We start from the raw sequence: 22473 nt of genomic DNA on the forward strand, positions 1-22473 counted from the left end.
TCTTATCTTATCGTATCTTATCTTAATATAACTGATCCTCTATTAGCATCTATGCTAACCGTAGTTTCTTCTGTCTGTTCTCACTGCTAAAACTTATCCGCGAACCAACATCACTCACTCGCAATCATGCACCAGGGAGCACACACCTGGGGGCAAGGTGGGTTAAGTGTCTTGGCCAAGGACACAACAGACAGACTAGGGATAGGGCAGAGTCCAACCGCCAACCTTTCGGTTATTGGACGAACGCTGCTGCCGCCAAGCATGTCAAGCGTTTATGCTATACAAAAACAACAACAAAAAAAAAAAAATCACAAGCTGGGATTAAACTTTACCCAATTAGTGTGAGCTGTAGAAAAGTAAAAATTGAAAGATACCAATACAGGTTGCTTGCAACACATGCACTGTATGTTAAAATGCAAAATCAAAGCGCAGTCTTTGTCCCTGCTGTGCTGCTTTATCATCACGGCTAGCACTCTTAGGAACCACTTCGATGGCGGTAAAGTGATTGTGCTAGGGTGTTTGCGCTGCACCTCCAGTAATCACTGTCTGCTCTGGCTAAAATATCCGCTGTCTGGCATGTAAACACACTCAAAGTCTCACACTAGAATACTTCCTCATGGTGAATGCTTGCCAGCATGGGATTTACTGTCTGAATGGTGCTCTCCCTCGTCGCTGCTCATCACTGGCCCGTGTTGGCCTGGAGACAGGTACATTGCTTTACCAAAACCTCGTCTACTGTACATAACCGCTGAGATATTCCAATCCGCATGAGGTCTGGATGAGCAGATTAATAGTATTGACAAATCCTAATTAGCGTCATGCTGAATCAAATGATTAATGTGAACAGTTGTTAAGGAGGCAGTGTGTGTCTAAATAGACCCAGAGGCTAGATAATACAGTAATAGCCTATGACTCACACTAGCATCGTTTTAATGAGAAACACACAGGAAAGGACAAAGAGTAGGAGAGGCAGAGAAAAGAAAATGTCAAGAAAACAGAAAGTATAAGACGAAGGCAAAGAGAAATAGAGTGAAATGACAGTGTTTTGTATGGCTCTAGTCTTGTGTGCCTGCCTTCCTGCTTGGCTCCCCCCAATGTTTTTACACCTCGAGTTTTAAGCAGCGATGGGATTAGTTTGTAGGATTGTTGGCTTGCATTGTGTGCTGAGAGGATAGGCAGTGAAATCCCTTTTTCAGCCACCACTACTTATCCTTGTCCCTGTGTTGTCTCTTTCAAACAGAAGCGCCTTGCTCTACATGCATATAATCTAGGTGACAAGAAAGAGTGAAAAGAGAATTGAATGTCTGTGAAGGGAGTGAAAATGGGAACGGCTGACAGGGAAGAAGAATGCAGCGAGGTTATCTTGGGAGGAAAAGACGGTGGGAGTGTGGCATGAATGTGAGCTGACTCTTTGGTACACAGGTAACACCCCCCACCACCCCCTCCCTCTTCCCTGGTTCGTATAAATGTGGGTTGCAGGCCCATAACATGAGCTCAGTGCATTTATGTTTGACATCAGCGTGTGAATAATTCATCCTCAACTTCATGCCTGAATTATTGATATCCTAAAGATTACAGAAACAGGCAGCAGAAAACACAAGTCTGGAGGGAGGCAGCATGATGCAAGACGGAGAAAAGAATTATGATTTCATCATTATTTACGGTTTCATTCCAAAATGACTGTTCTCCACCAAATGAGATATGTGACATTTAATCAGATAAAAAAAAAAAATGAAAGAAATGCTGGCATGAAAATGTAACTTCTGGTTTAATATATTTTCTTATTGGCGGGCTCTAATTTACAAAACAATAACATTTCGAACATGATAAGCGATCTTAAAAAATATGTAAATATAGAAAATATGTGGCACACACTGACGAAGCTTGTGTGTTTGTGAAAGCAGAATGAGATGCTGGCTCTCGTACAGACACACAAATTGTCTTCATACTGCATCCTCATCATGCACAGTGCACTGATGCAATTTGTATTTTGTCATTTTTTCATTTTTCTACATAGAATTCCATGAAATTTTGGCGAGATATTCTTGGTCCCCAGAGGATGAAATCCTTTCAGCTCTAGCGGTTTTAGTTGCTGGCCTTTGTGGTTTGGAGTCAAATGTTCTGACGGCTGTTTCTGTAAAATTCAGATCTTAGTGTTCCCCGCAGGATGAACGGTAGTAACTTTCTTTATCTTCTGGCTTTTAATCAGGTCCAATTTGTTCCAGTCTGTTGGGTTAAGAATCAAATATCCCATCCCACAGCTGTTCCTTGGGTTGCACCCTAATTGCCTGATGTGAGCATGCGAGAGGCAAACTAACATGATGAGCACAGTAAACATTATACCCACTTAGCCTTGGCATGTTTTATTGTAACTGTGAGTATGTTTATGGCATGATGCAGTTAACAGTTAAAGCAAAATAGCTGCTGCGAACTTCACGTGACTGCACACATTTAGTTCAGGAAACCCCCTCACTCAAACTTTCCGAACTTCAGGTGTCACGTGCCGCAATTTCTGTGACCTTTCAAAACCGGCAATCTGATTTTCACATCCAGTGCGATCGCGTGAAGGCAGGCGACTCCTGATGTGAAACTACCCTTCACTGCTTGTCTGTTTTTTTTTGTTAATTCGCAACATAACTCAGTGTAGTGCAGTGCACCCTGCCAGTACATGCATTTTCTTGAGTAGACTACATCCTCAGACCGTTGTAGTCATTGTGCTGCATGGAATCGAGACCCAGCCACAGCATATAAAAAGTTAAATGGACCACTGGGCTTTGCTAAAAGATGTACCCATCCCAGAATGCCAAGAGATCTCCCGTTTCTCAGCGTCTTTTGTTCATTTTGTTAGCCCCTTTCTGCATCAACCAGAAGGATATTTGCGTGTGCTTACGTATCTTTTTTTTTTTTTGTGGGAGTTAACTGTGCATGTGTGTGTAAGTGGTGGCTGTGCTGCCTGCTCAGGGAGGCACGGGGCCCAGACACTTGGAATCATTTAGTGAGAATTTCGAGAGTGGGAGGAGAGGAATGTGCGCCCAGATAAAAGAAAGAAAAGTGAAAGAAAAACAGAGCAAAAGGAGGGGGTGGAGAGTGTGAGAGATAGACACTGATATAGACAGAGGGAGGGCAGGCACTGAGAGAGTGTGGCAGGTGAGAGGGAGCGGTGGAGGGAAGATGGTGGAAGGAGGGGGAGACGAGGAGGGGGGGTTGCCACCCAAGAGAGAAACCCTCGGAGTGGAGGAAGGCAAGCTCAAGTCGAAGACGGGGGTGAAAATGGGGGCAAGGAGAGGGAAAGAAAACACAGAGCGGGGAAGAGGAGAGCTCAAAAGACAGAGATCCAGAGCAAATGACAGACAGTGGGAGCAGCAGAGAAAGAATAGAAGAAAAAGACTCAGAGAAAAAAAGTACAAGCTGCCCACTCCTTACCTACTGTTCTCCATTAAGCTGATTTTTTCAAATGGCTCTTGCAGGTCTCGCTTAGGGGGAACATCTATTCCTATCACAATGCTGCCTACACACACCTCGCAGTGACAGGCAGAGCGAGAGAGAGGGAGAGGGAGAGGGGGGGGGGGGGGGGGGCACAAGTACAAATGAAGGAAGATTTAGAAGAAAGAATCATGGACGAGGAAAGAAGGGGAAATGTCCACAGCATAATGTGTATGTGAAAGTACAAGCCAAAAGTACAACATGTTATAATGCCTTTATTATCGGTAACACAGAAGAAAATAGCCTTTTCATTACAGCCGCGCTGCCTTCAGTGACTCAGAGCTGAAATAAACAATTACCAGGAACGGTTTCTCTTTTTGCTTTTACCAAATCACAGGCAGACCACTTTGTATCCAGTGTGTTCCTTTTTTTTTTTTTTTATTCTTTGTGTGCACAGTCTGCTGTGACTTCTTTTCTGTATATATTTTCTTGTTGTTCACAAATTTACTCTCCCACATTTCCACCTCTCCCTTCCCTTCCCTTGTCTGTGCCAAAGCTGACAGCCTTACACGAGCATCCTTCACTGCTGTGTGTGCGTGTGTGTCTGTGTGAGTCTGTGTGAGTCTGTGGGTGTGTGCACAGGTGAATCTCCGGGACAGACAGAGAATTCCCATGGAATACAAATAACCTTCGGGTTTTTCTGAGAAGTTCTGGTCTGGAGAATAGATGCCAAGGTAGGTCTGAATCAAAGGCTGATCAGACTTGGTCAAAGGAAAGTCTAGGACTTGGAAACTCTCTTTTTCTACTAAGATATCAGAAATAAAATGGAACACTTGACCAAGAAATACTTCTTTCTGCTCTTATATTGGCTTCAGAAGCCAACAGACTGGATGAAAAATGTCTATCCATGCAGATGTGAAGCTGGCCTCCTGACCCAGCTGATGAGCTATGTAGTTTAGCCGCATGGAGTATACACTGAAACAACACCAAATCAGCCACTATTGTTCACTATTGACGAGGACCAATCTCTTGCTGGGCCCCCTGCCTGCAGGTCAAGATGATTGCCATCCAAAATCAATCCGGGGGAGTATCATGTGCATCTGTATGACCATTCCCCTGTCTTCAAGGGAATAATATGTGCAGGCTGTGAATTAAAAAATGTAATGACGAATCAGAGTTCAATTGATGGATGCTAGGCGCTATTGACCAGCCGGGGTCACGGAATGAACTGGGCTGAGCTGACCTTTTAGGCTCCTGGCAACAAGGCGGGCACATTCAATCTCACTTGACCCACTCAGCTTTGACCCTTGATCCCCGGCAATGCTACCCCCGTGTGAACTATCACCTCCAGGGATCAATAGCTCTTGACCATCGCCACAGGCCTCTGGCTAGAATGCTCGGGGCGATGGAGGGACGGCAGAGACCGTGGAACTGGGGTGCAGGCTGGCAGAAGCAGGTGACCTCAAGGGGCAGGGTCACAGACCAATGATGATGTGGGAGATTTATATTGAAATTCGATCTGATGAGGGGAGAGGGACGCCGGAACGCATATTGGTATGTAAATTTAGAGCACATCAAAGCAAAACGTTTGAATCCTCCTCTAATTCCACCTCTAAATATTCACAAATGTGAAATTTAGACCTCAAAACCTCCAAATAGTAACTTGTACTCAGGGAGAAGAACCCTTTCAAGTTCTCCCAATCTATATGTGTCATACATGGATACCTCTCTCCACGATTCAAACTAGGTTTCCGCATTCTGATCCTTAGTTATTGTGGTTTTGTTGTGAAGTTTAACAAGTCAGAGCACTAATCCTCTTATGCCAGAATGGTGTAGCAGAGGCATCAGAAAGTTGAGCTGCCCTGCATTCTAATCAGCAAGGTAAAGTTCTTTGATCTTGAGTTGGAAAAGCTTCGTCAGTTTCTGCTTTGGAGATGATACTGTGCACAGTAGCAGCTTAATGGTCTAAAACCCTTCTAGCATTTCCTTTGCTGTTGCCACACACTCTGGCATTAGGCTACTTACAAAACAGCCACTTCAATCCTTATTCCCATATGATGATTTCCAGCCTTTTACTGAGGTTAGACTGGAAGCTCTAGATTCTCGACACACACATAGTAACACAATGGCAAAAAAGCACAGACAAACAAATGCATAGTTGGTCTCAGTGGGTGTCAGGGAGATATGCTGGGGGTGTTATAACAGCAGTGAATCATCAGCAACACAGAGGACTGAATGCGTTCTGGTCTGTGAGACTATACATGAGCTAGACAATATGAAAAAACCAGAAGAACTCCTCAGACATACTGCAGGCAACATACTGTACCCTTAAAGTGAGACTACGTAGCTTCGCAAAAACAAGCGACACATTCTTCCTCTTGCTAAGAGGAATCGACAATCGTCCTTTCTTAAAACATTTCAGCCTTGCTCGGTCTTGTACGGTTAGTTGCTCGGGGTACAGCTATTTGGACGAGTGACTTCTTCACTTGCAAACACATTTAAAGCCTAAAGAAACTTCCTTCAAAATTCCAACACATCGCCACAGACTAGGAATGTGATGACACCTCTACCAGTATCCGGTATTAGATGTACTCATCTAATCATACACAACTTCCCCTAAAACCACTTTACAAATACGTCAGCTTCTTGTCAGTCGTGCCGATAGGAATGAGCACGTGCCGACCCTCTGGTCACATGCTACATACTGAAGATCATCTTCCCAAATATATCGTAATTACTTTAATTTGTGATGACAAAATGTGGCACTGGCAAAAATGCTGCTGCTTTGGTAAGGCTCAGTTCTAAAACACCAGAGGTGATAATATTCAATGACCTGGACTGGACTACAGAAGATAAAATAAGATCAATCTTTTATTTCTCCCACAGTGTCCAGCAAAGTGTTCAGTGTCACAGCAGCATATGGTTGTCAGCAGTGCACAAGACAAGTGGACAACAACAAATTCAATACAACAGTAGTTCTGCATATGTAGTGTACCGGTTGCAGGCTGGGCTGCACAGCCTCACAGCAGCAGCAGGGGAGGAGCACCAGTAAAACTCCTTCATGTGGTGTGGGTCGACCACTGAGGGCCTGCCCAGGGCTGTTAGAACAGCTTGAAGGTACTAGATTGTTAGGTACAAACCTGCAAAGTACAAGGCATGATGTAGGTACTACCGAGACACTGGGGGACAACAAAAACAGATGATCGTGCTAGAAATGACTAAACGCTAACATTACATGCACCCAGTAGGGCAGTGACATAAAGGCGTCATGCAATCATAAAATAAATAAACATTTATAAGATTTCCCCTTTTCTGTATTAGTTTTCACTTGTTTATTGAAAAAGGGACAATAATTTATTTGCTTGTTTTTTTAAATGTAGATTTGTGTGAGCTGTCAATGGCCATAACTTGTTTGTTATTGCTCTGTTCGAGAATTGTGGACACAGTGATAAGAAGTTAAGTATTTAGATAAATTCCCGTACACACAGAAACAAGACCTGTTTCTATAGAAACAATACTTGAGATTACCACTAACTGTGCAAAGAAAACTTAAATGCGCCACCGAAATGCTTTCACATGCTCACCCCACAAAACTTCTGTCAGTTCACTAAAGCAGCCAACAGTCATTGTGAGAGACAGGTGCTCCAGTTCGGCTTTAGGCTTATTCATCCCAGAATGTTGCTGGTACATAAATTATATCTGAGCTTGTGTGTGTGTAGCCGTGTGTTTGTACAAGTTGGTGTTTGTGTCTGTTTGTTCTCTCATTTCCCATTTCTCATCTCATGTCTGTGGTTTCACAGACTGCAGGGCCCATCTCACGAGAGTTGAGGCATGACTCAGACCTACGCAGAATTGTGGCTGGCGGCTGTGACTCAGAAAGGAAGGGAAAGGAGGAGGAGAGGGAAGGGGAAGGGAGTCGGGGGGGGGGGGGGGGGGGGGGGGGACCGAGCGAAGTGAAGGGTGTCAGAGATGGAATGTCTTCTCCCCTTCACCCAGGGTTGCAGAGATGAGCAGCTGGCCATGAATACATGAGTGGCAGCATCACTCCACACACACACACACACACACACACACACACACACACACATGTGCACACATGCCACTGATACATGCAGACACACAGGAGCAGCTGAAAATAGCAAAACAGAGGCCTTCCACAACATCTGCTAATTATCTGGCAGAAAGCAGGCCTGGGCTCCGGATCAGAGTAGTCCCAGCTGTGGGCCTGGACCGGAGGATGGCACTGATAGAAATAGAAGGTGAGAGGAGAGAGAAAACTCAGTGAGAAAAATTGTCAATAACAGACAAAGGGCTTTACAACAAGCAAACTGGCTCCCAGTGCGACGGGTGCATAGATCAGTCTGTCATAAACACATAGATTTATTTTATCCATATGTGCCGCAGAGAAACAACCAGGCCCCCAGCCTTCCAACAGCATTGGCAGGAATCACAATATCCTTGACAGTCGGTCGGTTTGCCCACCTTCCTTCTGTCTCTATCCTTCTCTCCCTCCCGTTGGTCTCTTCTGAGCTCAGAGAAGGAAAGACAAACTCATTTCCATACAAATGGAGTGAAAGCCTGCAGCCCAGGGACCCAGTGGAATTGCAAATATTTCATCTTTGCCTGGGAGCCTCATGCTATTACTCCTTGACCATTATCCCCTCACTTTCATTCCTTCTCTTCTCTTGCTCTCTGTCTCGTCCTCACTCTCACAACCGCAGTACTCACCTCTGCTTTCCACCCATGCTTATGTTGATCCGGCATCTATCATCTATCAACTGATCTTCCGAATCACCCAACAGAAACACATCCTCCTACAGTGTTTTACAGGCAGACACCACTCACTGTCTGCAGTCAAAAATAACCAAGCAAGACTCAAATTCAGCAGCCGCTGTCTTCACAGAAGTAGTTTTTAAGCAACTTTTGGGGCGAACAGCATCATGACTCTGAAGTGCAGCTGCGTTTCTTCTTCTGTTTCAGTTTTTTCTTCTTCTGTCTTCCTTTTCCTGCAACCATCTTCACCTCCTTCGTAGCATCTGCCCAGTGCCCACATTCTTGGGCACACATGGTATCCAGCAGCTGCCAGGTCAGCATAGGTGCTGGAGCACAGATTGCCTGGAGCTGGCCTCCTACTCAGGCTAACTGCCAGTTGTGGACACACAGACAGCCGGGAGGAGCTGCAGAGGGTAGCGGAATTAACAGACTTCACGCAGCACTGTGTGCTGGATGCGTTTAGCCTATCACTAATCAAAAGTATGGAAGAGCACTTAGAGAAGAATAGGCATATATCAAGCTACATGTGGATGGTAACTGGTAAATGTGTTGTGAATTAGAGTCATTTAATGAAGTTATTTAAGTTTAAATTTTACAATTTAGCTACTGTGGAGATATTTACGGGAGCAGTGAACCTGCAAATCTCAAAAGCATTTAGCATTCCTTCTCTATTTGTGCTTGCCAAATTTCCATCGAACACTCAAAACTTACCATCAAGTATTTTCTTCCTGCTCAACATCTTATTCTCAGAGCGATTACTTTGCCATGGGAATCCTTCACACAACTGGTTTTACTAGTAGGCTTGTACAAAGAAAAGCATAGGGAGGACAGGCTAGGCCCCAGATGGACAGTGTGTAATGTTGTTAGCTATAGTTAGCCAATGTAGTCACACTGCCAGCAGCTCTCATTACATGATCTAATTCACCCTCTCTATCACTCTTCCCCTCCTATTTCTCCAGCACACACACTCCCACACAGGCCAGAGAGGATGCGGGGAGTGCCAGGAGGTGAAAGACAGACAGACAGACGTGTGTGGATGCGAGTGGAGGTGGCGGGGCTGCAGGAGCACCACTATGTGTCCTGGAGGTTACGCAGGGCCTCCTAACTCAGGAACTTCCAGTTAAGAGAAAGGCATCAAAATTGAATGATGATATTAATAATTCAGCATCAGATTTCACCAAGAAAACAGGTTTTCTCAAACGATAAAGCAAAAATCAATGCCGCCTCCCCTCCTGTGCCCTCTTTCACTCTCAATCTCTTCATACATGCATGGAGGAGAGAGGAAGAGCGGGTGGAGAGGAGAGCATCGGAGTATGTGGCTGCATGCCTCTTTGTTTGTGCCCCAATGTGTGGGAGCTCCTGTGAGTTTGCGTCTGTATGTGCTCCTGCACGGCGGACATCAGCTTCGTGCCCGGCAGCCCGCGCCGTTACTCAGCGAATCCCCCTGGAGGCAGGAGCGCTGCTTTAGCCTCACCACCTCCAGACTGGGTCAGAGAAGAGGAGACGCCACGTGGAGGGAGGTGCAAATCTCAGCGGAGCTAAAGGAAACACAGGCGCACACGCAGAAACCACTGTAAGCATACACCCAACATAGCATGCACCTGACAAAAGCCCTGGCCGCGAGACAAACAGGCTGCTCATGCTTTCAAACAAAGCCGCTCCATTGACGTGGTCGCGTGTCCATTGTGAGGATGACGTGTTGAGTCAACCGGCGTACGGCATGAGCTAATTATCGCCTCTGTATGAAGCTGTCTGAAGAGGAGCAGGTACACACCCAGTGCATGCGTGCGCGTCTGTGTCTCCGTGTCAGAATGCCAGACGCACCACAGTGTCTCCGCTTGGCACTGACTTTTTTTTTTAATGTCTCCAATACACCGACCTGTCGCGGTGTGCCGCCTCTCCCACTTAACCCGCAGAGAGCTGTATGTAAAAATAAGACCGAAATCGGTCACGTCTCACATCATCTTTCGCTCAGTGGTGACACAGATAGCTTGTCAGATTTTTCCTTAAATTGGGGAATTTGCTGCAAGATCGCGTGGGCAGGGTGGTGTACTTGTGTTTTTAGAAACACTTGACTCTCAGGGTTAGTTTGTTGGGACCTGCTAAGGAGGAGGACATGCAAATCTGAAGAGGACGGTTTGTTAGGTTGTTCCCTAAATATAAATACATTCTTATTGAAAGATGCGCAGATCGGAGACATAACAACGGTGAAAATAGTGAGTCAGAGAGGTGTCATGCTTTTGCACTCGTACTTAGACTGTGACGCCTCGTTCCCACTTGCAATAAGTTGAGCAGGCTGTTCAGGTGTTGTCATGTTAAATAAAAAAACAAGACGGTTATCAAGATGGTTATCTTTGCCATGTACGCGGGTATTTTCAGAGTAACCTGTTAGTCTAATGTTTAAGGCACATGAAAGTGAAATTTCCCCAGTGCAGCTCCTGACTACCTGTTCGTCTTTACTGCACATTAGACCCCCACTTCTCATTACATTTCCTGACAAATAAAGGGACAACTACTGTGTGTATACTTCTGCTTTATGTTTATTTTTGGATTTTTGTACCTTACATGCAGTTATTTTACTCCAATATTGTATAATAGAAACTGCTTAGATTTGGTGTTTTTTTTGTTTTATCTAAAGCAGGGGTCTCCAACATTTTTCAGGCCAAGAACCCCCAAAACTGATGGAGAGATTTTAGATAGATAGATAGATAGATAGATAGATAGATAGATAGATAGATAGATAGATAGATAGATAGATAGATAGATAGATAGATAGATAGATAGATAGATAGATAGATACTGGTGCAGTATTTTGTTCACTGGCTGAAGAACAGAGCATTTTGAATTTTCTACCGCTCTGGTTCACGCCTTCTTCTCCAGATCAAAAGCAGCTGAGGCACATGGATGTCTTAGGCCCATCCACCCGACAAAGCAGTAGGCAAGGCACTGCTGAAACTAGTGGTGGTGACAAACACTTTCAGAACCAACAAATGAGTGATTCATTCATTCATTCATTTGTGTGATAAAGGTTCAGTGATAAAGGTGTTTGAACCGATAAATGACTAAAGTGACTTGTGAAGGTTGTGTTTTTATCTTCTGCATGTTCCCTGTACGGTGTTCCCATTTGGTAACACATCCTGCACGGGGAGATTAGAAGCAACACCGACTAACTTCCTGTGATTGTTGAGGACAAACGAGGAGGCCTTGTGTGTTGGCGCGTGGGTGGCACATCTGGCAATGGAAGCTAATAATCTGTGTTTATGTGTGCGCATGTGTGTGCCTCCCTGTGCATCTAAGTGATTGAATTTGTACTGTATGTATTTGTCTGCTCTCGCTCGTAAGTGTGCATGTGCCCACGCACGCACAACCCCGAAAGTTTGTGTGTACGTTCCAAGTGTGTTTGGTGTGTTGTGAGAGATGGAGGAGGTTCTGCTCCTCTGACACAGCCACTGTGTCATGCAGACACATCCAGAGTAGAAGAAATCATTACACTATGTTCTCCGTAATAAATTAGTGGGTTGAGGTAACCCAGGGCAAGGTAATACAAGGTTAATAATGCACTGTTATTCCCCACTGGCAGAAATAAACAATCTCCTCTGTTTATTTGCCTTCGCTACACTCCCACGAGAAGCCAGAAACAGCAGGACAGAGGCGTGGAAAGAGGGAAACGGAGGGAAAAAAGAAAGCGGGATGAGAGCGAGACAGATAGATGACAAATAGATGATGCTCCCTTCCCGCTCTGACACCCACCTACCCCTCCTGCGGTGTCCTTCGTTTCGCTGCAGAGAAAAAATTAAAACAGGCCGACCCACGTTTCTTTTCTTTTTTTTTCTTCTCTCATCCCTTTTTCCTCCTTCCTCCACATCGGGCCATCTCTTTCTGTTTATATGTCCTCCTTTCTCTGCCTTCCTCCCACTCTGCTGGTCATTGTAAGGGTCAGGATGGGAGTCACGACAGGCTCTGGGATGACCCCCCACCACCACCACCACCACCACACACACAAACACACACAGTATCTGTCATTCATCACATCCCACAATTGACAGCTGCCTCTACCCACTCTCACTTTCACCTCTGCATTTCTCATGGAAGACAATGAGCTGGATGCGGCGTCATATGCCAATATTCTTTAAAGAGCTCGCTATAGTCACCGTGACACGTTGCCTGTGCATTAATAATGTTCCATCCCTGAGGACAAAAGCCACAGCTTATTCCTCCACAGACACTAGAAAGATTTATCACCAGTTAGTTTGTAAAATAAATGTATTTGAACTATAAGTGTGTGGAGCTGGTTAGGTTGGGGGTAGTTGGTTAAATTTGATTGGTATAATTGTGTCTGTGTGCCTTCATTTGGCTGAGTGTGTCTGAGAGTGTGTAACGTAGGTAGAGGGGATCTGCTAAGAAGAAAGAGAAAGAAAGAAAAAAGAAAGAAACTCACACCCTGTCTTGCTGTGAATTCGAAACAGTGTCCTGTGAATTGTGAGGACAGCGTGAGTCGTCATAATCGTGCGGCAACACAACGAGACACAGAGCGAGGACAGAGGGAGACAACAAACTTGTCGTGTTTTATTGCAAGAGCCGTCGTTCTTTCTTCGTGACAGTTCTCCCCGTGGTGACATTCAAGCCCCCACAGCTTGTCATCCGATGAGCTCACTGGTGACACTCGCACACAAACACAAACACACACTCACCTGCCCAGTTGTGACCTCAATGCTCTTCCTGAATAGACGATTCTTAGAATTCTGTTCACTTTAAACAGAAAGCTGGTTACGCATGAGGAGCCCACACGCATATATTTGCAAACATGTATACCCCCACACATGCACTGAGTACGGCTGCAAGGTGATAGTTGCTCATGCAACCACAGTGACCTGCACATTGTATCTGGAGTCACAATGCAGGAGTAGGAGGCAAAGGCCAGAGATACAAAGCGGAGAGAGCAGCAGTCTGAGAGTCAGATAGGAAGTGAAGTAACTAAAAACAGAGCTCACATGCGAGGCGAGCCTGTCAGAGGAACTCCTAAAACCCACCACAGGGACTTAGTAACTAGGTCACCCAGGACCTTTGGGTCTGAGTGAGCTCTGCACTTTTCAAAGATAGGCAAACTTCTCTCTATTAAGGTGGAACAGTGGAGTTTTGGATCTATCATGTCCACCTTAATCTCCCCCAAGGGAATGCTCATTATGCCCTATCTACCACCATGATCTTTTTTTTTTTTTTTGTAGCATTTCCATTTCCCTAGGTCAACACTTATTCTCACCTCAGGTCTTTTGTGCTGCATGTGCATCACTAAAATGAGGTCGACGTATCCATATTGATTCCTTTCAGCGGAGTACTTCGCTGTAAAATTCATTAGAGCGCTTCACCTTGTGTGTGTTTAAACTGAAACAGCCTGCACTGGTGAAAGTGTGCAGTCTGCCGTCAATCCAGCATCCACTCATGCACGTATGCATCAATATCAATGCGATTCATGGATGTTTCATTTTAGGCAAGCTGGGCAACCTTCCCTGGAAAAAGAAAATGTATCAAGGACTGATAAATTGCTTCCTGGCATTAAAGGAATGCTTCATAATAGTAGATTATTGACTTAGTTAAATGAACCCTAGGTGGCCTCGGTAAATCTTTTTTTGTGAAAATTGGATGTTGCTTTGTGGAACAGGACAATGATTAAAGCTAATCTGTGCTCACCTAAAGTAACAGCCATATTGCTTGCTGCAATGTCCAATAGCATTATAACTGATTTGATATTAAAAACAACATTCATTGTATTTCATATCCCAAAATGCATAATTTTACTATAGCTTCCCCTTCAGCATCATTGAAAGCCACATAAATAAAATAAAAAATAAAAATAAAAAATGTACAATTTAAGGCCTGAATTATCACAACCAGCTCACCCCGAGAGAATTTCTTGAACGCCATTTCATTTTAATATCTCTGCTTTTGCTAGCCAGACATTTAGATGCTTTATTAAATCTTCATGTATTCTCTGGGAATCTGAGGAGAGTGATGATTTCTCATAGGGGTTGAACTGAATTGTTGTTTTTACACATGCTAATTGCAAACTCCAAAAAAAATAAATAAAGCAAACAAAAAAACATATAGCTAAATGAATACCACGGGGAAAGTTTTATCATTGTAAAGTTATTTTTGTTCAGTACGTAATTTTGTGAGAGAGGGGGGTAAATTGTGATGAGTTTCTTCGACTGAATAAAATCAGAACCTCTCAGTCGCAATTTAACATTTTGGCCACATGATTATATCTGTCTAAATGAAGCCCTTTAGATTTGGCCAAAAGTGGATTTTTTTTTTTCTTTAGGCTTGGATTCTCTTTACTGAGTGCATGTTTTGTTTGGATGGAGTCGCATACAGCATACCGAACACCCACAAGAAGACTTCATATTTAGGAGAAGCATATTTGCTTCGACCTTTTCACAGAATGTCAAGGAAATATTTGTACATCATTATATATTTGAAATTTTGTCCAATGCATTTCATTTAATAACAGATAATTCAGTGCAATAATCTACTTAGCAAATGAACTACTAGTATATTAATGACTTTTGGCATTTTGGCAGTAGCTTCTATAGTCAGGTTAGGGATTTGGCAAAGATATGCAATAAATATAAAGTGTATACAAATGAACATCAACAAATCACTGTTGTGGACTGAGCATCATGCAACAATGTCTGTGGAAGAATTAACCCATTGTTGAAATGCCAAAACTGCAATCTTGGGAATGACCACTTGGGGCTGTCTCAAAAGAGACTCTTAAAACTAGCTTTATTAAGCAACAACAGACCATCTCACACTCCACCTCTCCCACCATTCTTTGAGTGGTCGAGCAGTGACGACTGGAGCCTCCTCTGAGCTGCAGGACTTTTTTTGGGGGGAAAACTCTGGGCGACACACACAAAGGATTCGTCCATCTTTACACGTACGTATAGTGCCTGTCGTTACATGTTTTGAAAGAGACACCAATCACCCAGACCCCTCACAGAGGGAACAGCAGCCCACATGTTAACGCCCATACGCGGCTGAAACTTCTATCAACGCTCTCCTGCTAATACAGGCACACCCACAAGCTCAGATACTTACCTGCAGCTTTTAATTACACTTCCTTCGTTCTTATTCCACAGAGTTCCAGACAACCACAGCCTCTTTGGTGCCTGCCTTGTTGATAATCCCTCTTCTCTTTCTTTAAGACGCCATGCTTTTTTGTTCCTTTTTTTTTTTTTTTTTCGCCCGTGCATGTGAGTCAACTCATTATATCCCCCTTTGTCTTGGTTTTATTATTTCAACACAGCGAGCTCTATCTCCAGCCTGTTTACATTCACACAGTACACGGTCACTTTCATATGGGCGGTCAGGCAAGAATGTGAATGAGAGCCAGGCATTTCTCTATGATTAATACAGGGTGACTCATTCACCATGGCTTCCCGTCACACACATACACACACAGACACAGACACACATATGTGCACGGGCAGCACAAAAACATTCTCATCATTACATACATAAAAGGGAAATATATATGCATTCATTCTGCACGCCCACACATGTTTCAACACTCATAGAGTTCCCGCCAGATGTCAAATGCTTTTTGTACGTTTAATATGTAGGCTGCGGCTGTTGATGTCCTTATTCGTTTTGATTACTCTTGGACTCTGCAGTCGACATTCAAAGGCGAATGCCGGGCGCTGAAGTCTCGTCACAGGAGTGTCTCCTTTCACGGAGCCTCCCAGTGTTTTACGGTTTTCTGTCATTTTGGGTGGTTTGGAGCCAGTACAGTAATTCCCTATGTGTCAGCGCAGAAGGAATTCAGTGTGGGTGATTGTAAAACATAATTGCTTAAACTAAAAAAAAAAAAACTCAACTTTTCCTGAATAGTTTGTTACGAGATCATCTGGCATGTGAGTGGCCCCTCCTCCTCCCCCTTGTGTCTGACAGACTCATCTGTTTGGATCTCTCCTGCAGCCTAATAGAATGTAATGTACACAGACATTTTGTGTCTTTCAGACACTAAGGTAATGTTTCATGTTATGTTAGCGAAAAGCCATTTTGATAATAATCGCCCTACATGTTGTTCAGTTCATGAAAACATACTCATCTTTTAATAAAAGCGCATGTAGTGTGTGATAAGCTTGTAAGTACATGTCCTGTAGGCCGCTGAAGACCAGTAAAATATTCTTCCCCGTTGTGTGCATGTGGTTAAGCCTTTCTCTGCCGGCAGTCCCCTGCACTCCATCACTCACAGCTCCTCCGGTTACGACCTGGCCCCTCTTGGGGGCCACTGGGGCCCGCTGGCTAAATTAGTTTCAGCAGCACCAGGAACGGGAGTTGCGGGCCCCTAACCTCTCTTTGGATTACAAAACTCTAACTTGTCTCTCTGCCGAGGCCTCCCGAGGCCTTTGAAGTTCCTCATGGCTTTTCCTTCCTCACGCCACTGAATGATCTACCCCCACCTCTGCCCTCCACTGACCCGCCCTCACCCTGTTTTTCCTGCTATCTCACCACTCCTCCCTCTTTGCATTTGTCAGCCTCCGGGATGAGGTACCATTCCTGCCTCGCTCCCTTCCTTCAGATTTCTCCTACTCCTCTGGCCTCTATCCCTCTCTCTTACTTCGGTCCTTATTCCTCCTCTCCACCGCCTACTCCCAAATGCCCCCTGTCTCCGTCTCCGTCTTTTACTACTGCAGCCCCTTTCTTCTCCCTTTCCTAGCATTTGCACATCCACCCCTCTTTTCCCTGCCCAGACTTCAAAATCACCTTCCTCTCCCACTCTTTTTCCCACATCATCTTTATTCCTTCATCTCATCTTAAACACCAAATTTTCTCTTTACCCAATCTCTTGTTCCTTTTTTTGCACTTTCTTCCTCCTTCCTGCCTTCAGCCCTCCCGTCCTCCTTTGGAATATGTCCCCAGGGCTTTTTTGCGTGCCTCACACATTCCTTTGCGCTGACTGGCTGTGTTTACATTGACATCCTCTATTCTATGTGTGGACAGCGGCACCGCACCAACCCAGCGGCACGGAAGCACACACGGATGCACAAACCCCAAGTTCATTAGCCCTCCTCTTTCCCTCTCCAGAGACAATAAATGCAAGCGTGAGTAAATGACACCATCCGAAACAGAATGTAATGGTTTCCTTATAAATAATGTCCTTTATATTTAGATAGTATCCCTCGACACCGTACAGCCTTTTCCACTAATTACACTTGCGTGATCTCTAAAGGTGGGCATTTTTCATCAGTTTGCTAGGGACAGGAGGATAGCTGGAAGTTCAAATGGACCTCAAACACATTAGAGTGCATTATGCCAGCAGAGTTTACAGAGTCAAGAGCTGCCAAATTGTAATAGCACCCTTAATCATGTACCACCTGATCTGGCAGCGTGAAAGCAGGGCAGGCACAGCCCAGATTCATTGATAAATAAATGCAGCCAAGTGGATATTTTTAGAGCTCCAGCAGCCAGGGGACAATATGCATCCATGTGAGCTATGTTTATTTTATTAAAGGGACCAAGAGACAGAACAAGGTTACATAGCGCGGGGGCGGTGGCGGTGGAAGGGGAGGGAGGAGGAGGGGGGGGGGACAAAACAAAAGCCAGTGACAAGAGAGCGAGGGAGAAGTGAAGAGGGAGCATTAACCGTTTATCTATCATAAGGTCATCATTTTCCGACACCTGCGCGTCAGCCATGCGTCGCCTACCAGAGGACAGTCAGCACATTCAAATGCCACTGTCGACTGCTCGTATTGTGTAATGCCGCATTCATCCGACCACACACACACATATACACGTGAGTCGTGTGAAAAAAAAAAAAGTGGAGCACAGAGCGATTTCACGTATCTGCCGAGCCCTACCCAGTCCATGCCAGGTACTGCGTTGTGCAATGTCCTCCAGGCTCATCCACCCCGTTCTCTAAACACATCCAAATTAGGACGTTAATTCTCCTCTGTAACATACTGTGCTGTATGTGTGTCACTATTTCCTGTCCTGTGCTATTGCTGTATTCACCTGTCAGTCTGGCTTAATGAATATTATTTGCCGAAATAATGCTCTTTTGTGGACAAGTCTTAGATATTAAATGGAACAGCGGTGTAACAGTTGGCTTTATCACTAATCTGCTATTGTTTTTAATGCATGAATGGCCAACATTCATGATTTAGTGTAGCTTGACTAAACCCAGTGGTAATGGGTTAAACACATGCGTGACCGATCCCGAGTTCCTCCTCAATCATCCCCGTTTCATCTTGTGGTGCTCCTTGCCTCGCAGAGTGATCCTCTACAATAAATGTTTGCGCGTAGACATATCTGTCATGCTAGGTCACAGTTAATTGCTGGGCAGATTATAAGGTGTTGCAAATGGAAACAAACATTTGTGGAGTGAATCATTTTGACCTTAATGGCACACGCGCTTTCATTTCCAGTAAAGCTCAATAGCCGCACGCCCGCGTCTTCCCCCAGCTTCCTTGAAAACTAACATCACTGCCAGCAGCTCTGGATATGCCGAACAAGGAGTTAACACCTCAGATGGAGAGGCATAGTGGAGGGAGGAGTGGGAGGAGAAGGAAAAGGATGGTGTGAAGGAGAAAAGGAGTGGCTGGCTGCAGGCGCAAAGGTGGTGAGCTCAGGGCTGTGGAATCAGGAACTGCTCTTTGCTCTTTACTCTGCTACGCCCCTGCACTACCGCCACCGCAACACCCACACCTCCACCCATGCTCTTTACCCGTACAACCTCTACTCCACTCCGGTCCAGCTGGAATGCTGACTTTCAGCCCCCACCCACCCCCTCAGTGTTTCTCACCCGTGCTTCTCGTGCGAAACCGGGAGAAATAAAGGGGAAGCAGAGTCCCCTGTTACAAGCTGCAGCTTTATGTGGCCAGCAGTCTGTCTGAACGTGAATCACGCGTCTATCAAAAGCCACAGAAAGAAAAAAGAAAAAAAAGAAAAAAACTAACAAACTTCTAAATCAGAGATTTTTCCTTCTGTGCTGTCTTGTACTTGAGCAGAAGTGCCACTGCCTGACTAAAAATATCTCTCAGAGCAGCACAAGGAAAGTCTGATTCCACACGAGGCTCTATTAAAACCCACAGATTCGGCAGCGCAGACCTCAGTCTGATTCCGGCGAGGATTGTTCTTGCCTCTGGAGCTGAAGTTTGTACTGATTGAGAGAAGGAAAAATATTCACACACAGTCTCAACTGGGGATGATTCCAGTAAAAGCAATTTGTGTAAATTTGTGTCCAGGGAAAACGGCTCCAGAGCAGGCGTACTGATCAACAAAAAAAAAGAATATATATATATATACTTTTTAACTATGAATGAATATTCGGATATTATGGTTCGCATGTAAGAGTTGTTTTTGTCATGCAAAAGGCATCTCATATGTAGTTGAAAACAGAATGATAGCACATATTTCGGTTATCTGTTCCCCTTACCAGCTCAGCCTCTTTTATTAGCCAAGTTTAGGTCAAGTTAACCTCGCCTGAAGTCAGACACCTAAGACATGGCTGGTATGAAGCACTCATCAGCATATTTGTCACTATCTATCTTTGGTGGTAATGGACCATAGACGCTGTCTGTCTCCCGCTCCACTATATGAGTCACCAAACCATACTGCATGAATAAAAGCCCTGTGTTTTTTTTAGCAGTACATTCCAAGTTGGCTTTTAAAAGAGTTCCGATAAAAAAGTTCTGATAAAAAAAAAAAAAATGACGATAAGAAGAAGAGGAAGTTTATCTGATGTAGTGGCTTAATAAACAAACAAATTGAAGGCTATTTGCTGTTGCTTGGTCGAAAACAGGAATAGAAATAAATAAATAAATAAAGAAAGAAAGAAATAAAGAAATAAAGAAAGAAAGAAAGAAAGAAAGAAAGAAAGAAAGAAAGAAAGAAAGAAAGAAAGAGGGCAGTAGGTGGGACATCTGTCATCAATTTGGAGCGGGGAGGGAAGGGATGGCTTTCTGCTTACCTGTGCACAGTCAGTCCAGGAGGGGTAGCAAGGACATTTGTCATGAAGCCTAGGAGTAAATAGTGAGGAAACAAACCGCCATCTGTCTGGGCCCATTGATTTTCACATGAAAAGCAAATACATCCATTCTGTTTGCGCTGCCTCCCAGTTCAGTCTGCCTGTTGGGCGGGCGCAGAGTTTAAGTTTACCTTTCAACATCATGCTCCTTTGATAATCCCTCTATATAGCTGAACCTCGAGCCTGATGACTCTCTTTTGCGGGGTGTCAGTGCCAGAGCAGTGGAGCAAACACAAAGCGCTTGATCCTAAGTGAGTCACCGTACGATACAGAGAACCTGTGCTGCCAGAACGGCGGCACGTTGGCGAGGTTAGCAGATAGCGTGCCTGCTCTTAAAACAATGAACAATACAGAGAGGTAGCGCCGCGTAAACTGGCTGACCTGACCGAGGGCAATGACAAAGAAGGTCAAGGGTCCATCCTCTTACATTCGGATCTCTGAGATCTCTGCATTTTCCTTCTCGGTCCTCCAGCCCACATTTCAAAGACAACGTGTCCACTCACATCTGCGAGATGTCACGAAGGTGTGTTTGGAGGTAGGTAGGCACGGGAAGAAAAGACAGAAAGTGCGAGATGCAGAGACCGATCCTGAGGAAGAGAGAGGGAGAGAGCTTTAATGTCTTGTGTCACCACCACCTGCCTCCTCTTATGAAATCTCTTCATGTTCCACCCACTGAGTTTCCAATCCTCCATTCTGCCCCTGAACAGACACTAATTTAACCACCGAATCTAATCCCTAATGTAAAGACCTGATAAATTCCTTTCACTGCCACCATGTAAATGTTTATCATTAAATGGGTGGTATTCATAGAATTATCACTGAGGGGCGTAATGACTTTTTATGAGGTCTGACTAAGGTCTGTGGGTAGATAACCTAACAAAGAGTGCCTAGGTGCTCTGTGTGTATTATCCTCCCTATTTGGCTTTGATCATTTTGGCATTTTACTGCAGACACTTTAGATATACAGCTGATGCAACCAAAATGTCATCCCTCTTTTTGTACAACCGCCGGAGAGAGGGTCTTTTCATTAAGGGGGAGAATTTGAAACAGCTCTAACCTTTCATCAACAATGCTGCCACTTTACGCTGTGGAATTTCTAATTCAATGAGAGGCGTACCAAGGCACCTGCTTTCATCAGTGCTCAGGTCCTCTGAGAAAGTCTGCCGAAAAAGAGAAAAGCGATGGAGACGCGCATTTGCAACTTGTTGACAAGGCTGGGGTGTCAAAAACAAAATGAAACAAGCGCCTAAGGGCTCGTGATGTCATGTGGCGCAAACAGGCTTTTACTGTTGGGACAACAGCTAAGCACAGATGCATGCACACAGGATATTGTCAGAAATGATATCATACTGTAGCCAGGAAAGGTACTGCTTTGTTACTTCACTGGAAATGGGTGCATTACAGTCTGTGTGCAAACGTGTGCTTGTGTCCACATGCGTCTTCACTTTGTTCCTGTGTACTTCTATGTCTCATTCCCCCGACTGGTAAAAGACAGAGTAGAAAACCCTCAACTGCGCAATCCCCCTTCCTTCCAACATCCTCCATTGCACCATGGAGCCGCACAATGTGTCACTGCGTGCTTTGTCCTGTCGCCGTTCTCTAATCACCACACGGACGGTCGGACGAGAAGTCTCCGGGTGTCATTGTCATTGCTGCTGTGTTTCAGATTTTGTTTTACACAACCTTTTGTCAGCCTCCTTTCCTCTCCCCTCCCTCTATATATCCCCCATTCTCTGCCTCTCATGGTCCCCTCCTTCCCCTCCCTCTCTCCACATTCCTTGGTGAGTGGGTGGAAAGTTCAATGGTGATGTGGGATCCCAGAAGGGTAGCGGGTTTGCCTCTAACTAGAGCACAGTATGAGCTCAAATCAGGAGCTTCCTATCCACCAGACCAATCTTCCGCGCTTCAGAACAGTGTCAGCGAAGGTCAAAAGGCCCAAAGCATGACCAATATAGTCCAAAGGAGATTATTTTTTAACACTTTAACACAAGACAGATTAAACTTTGTATCATGTTGTTATGTTGTGATCTACTGTCCTCTGTTACAGCTGTAATACTGGAACTGTGGTGTTTCACCTTCATGGCCCTTTTGCTGCTGTTCACAGTTCAGAAGCTCACCACAGTTAATGAGAGAAGGACCTCTGCTGGATATGTCTTGATACTGCAACATTTATCTCTGAGAGTTATCTCTGTTGACTGCACTCTGGGTTTTGCTGAAAAATATAATTTGCGAATGTTACTGCTGGA

The sequence above is a fragment of the Mugil cephalus genome, chromosome 6, assembly GCF_022458985.1.
Source record: "Mugil cephalus isolate CIBA_MC_2020 chromosome 6, CIBA_Mcephalus_1.1, whole genome shotgun sequence".
Taxonomy (NCBI): domain Eukaryota; kingdom Metazoa; phylum Chordata; class Actinopteri; order Mugiliformes; family Mugilidae; genus Mugil; species Mugil cephalus.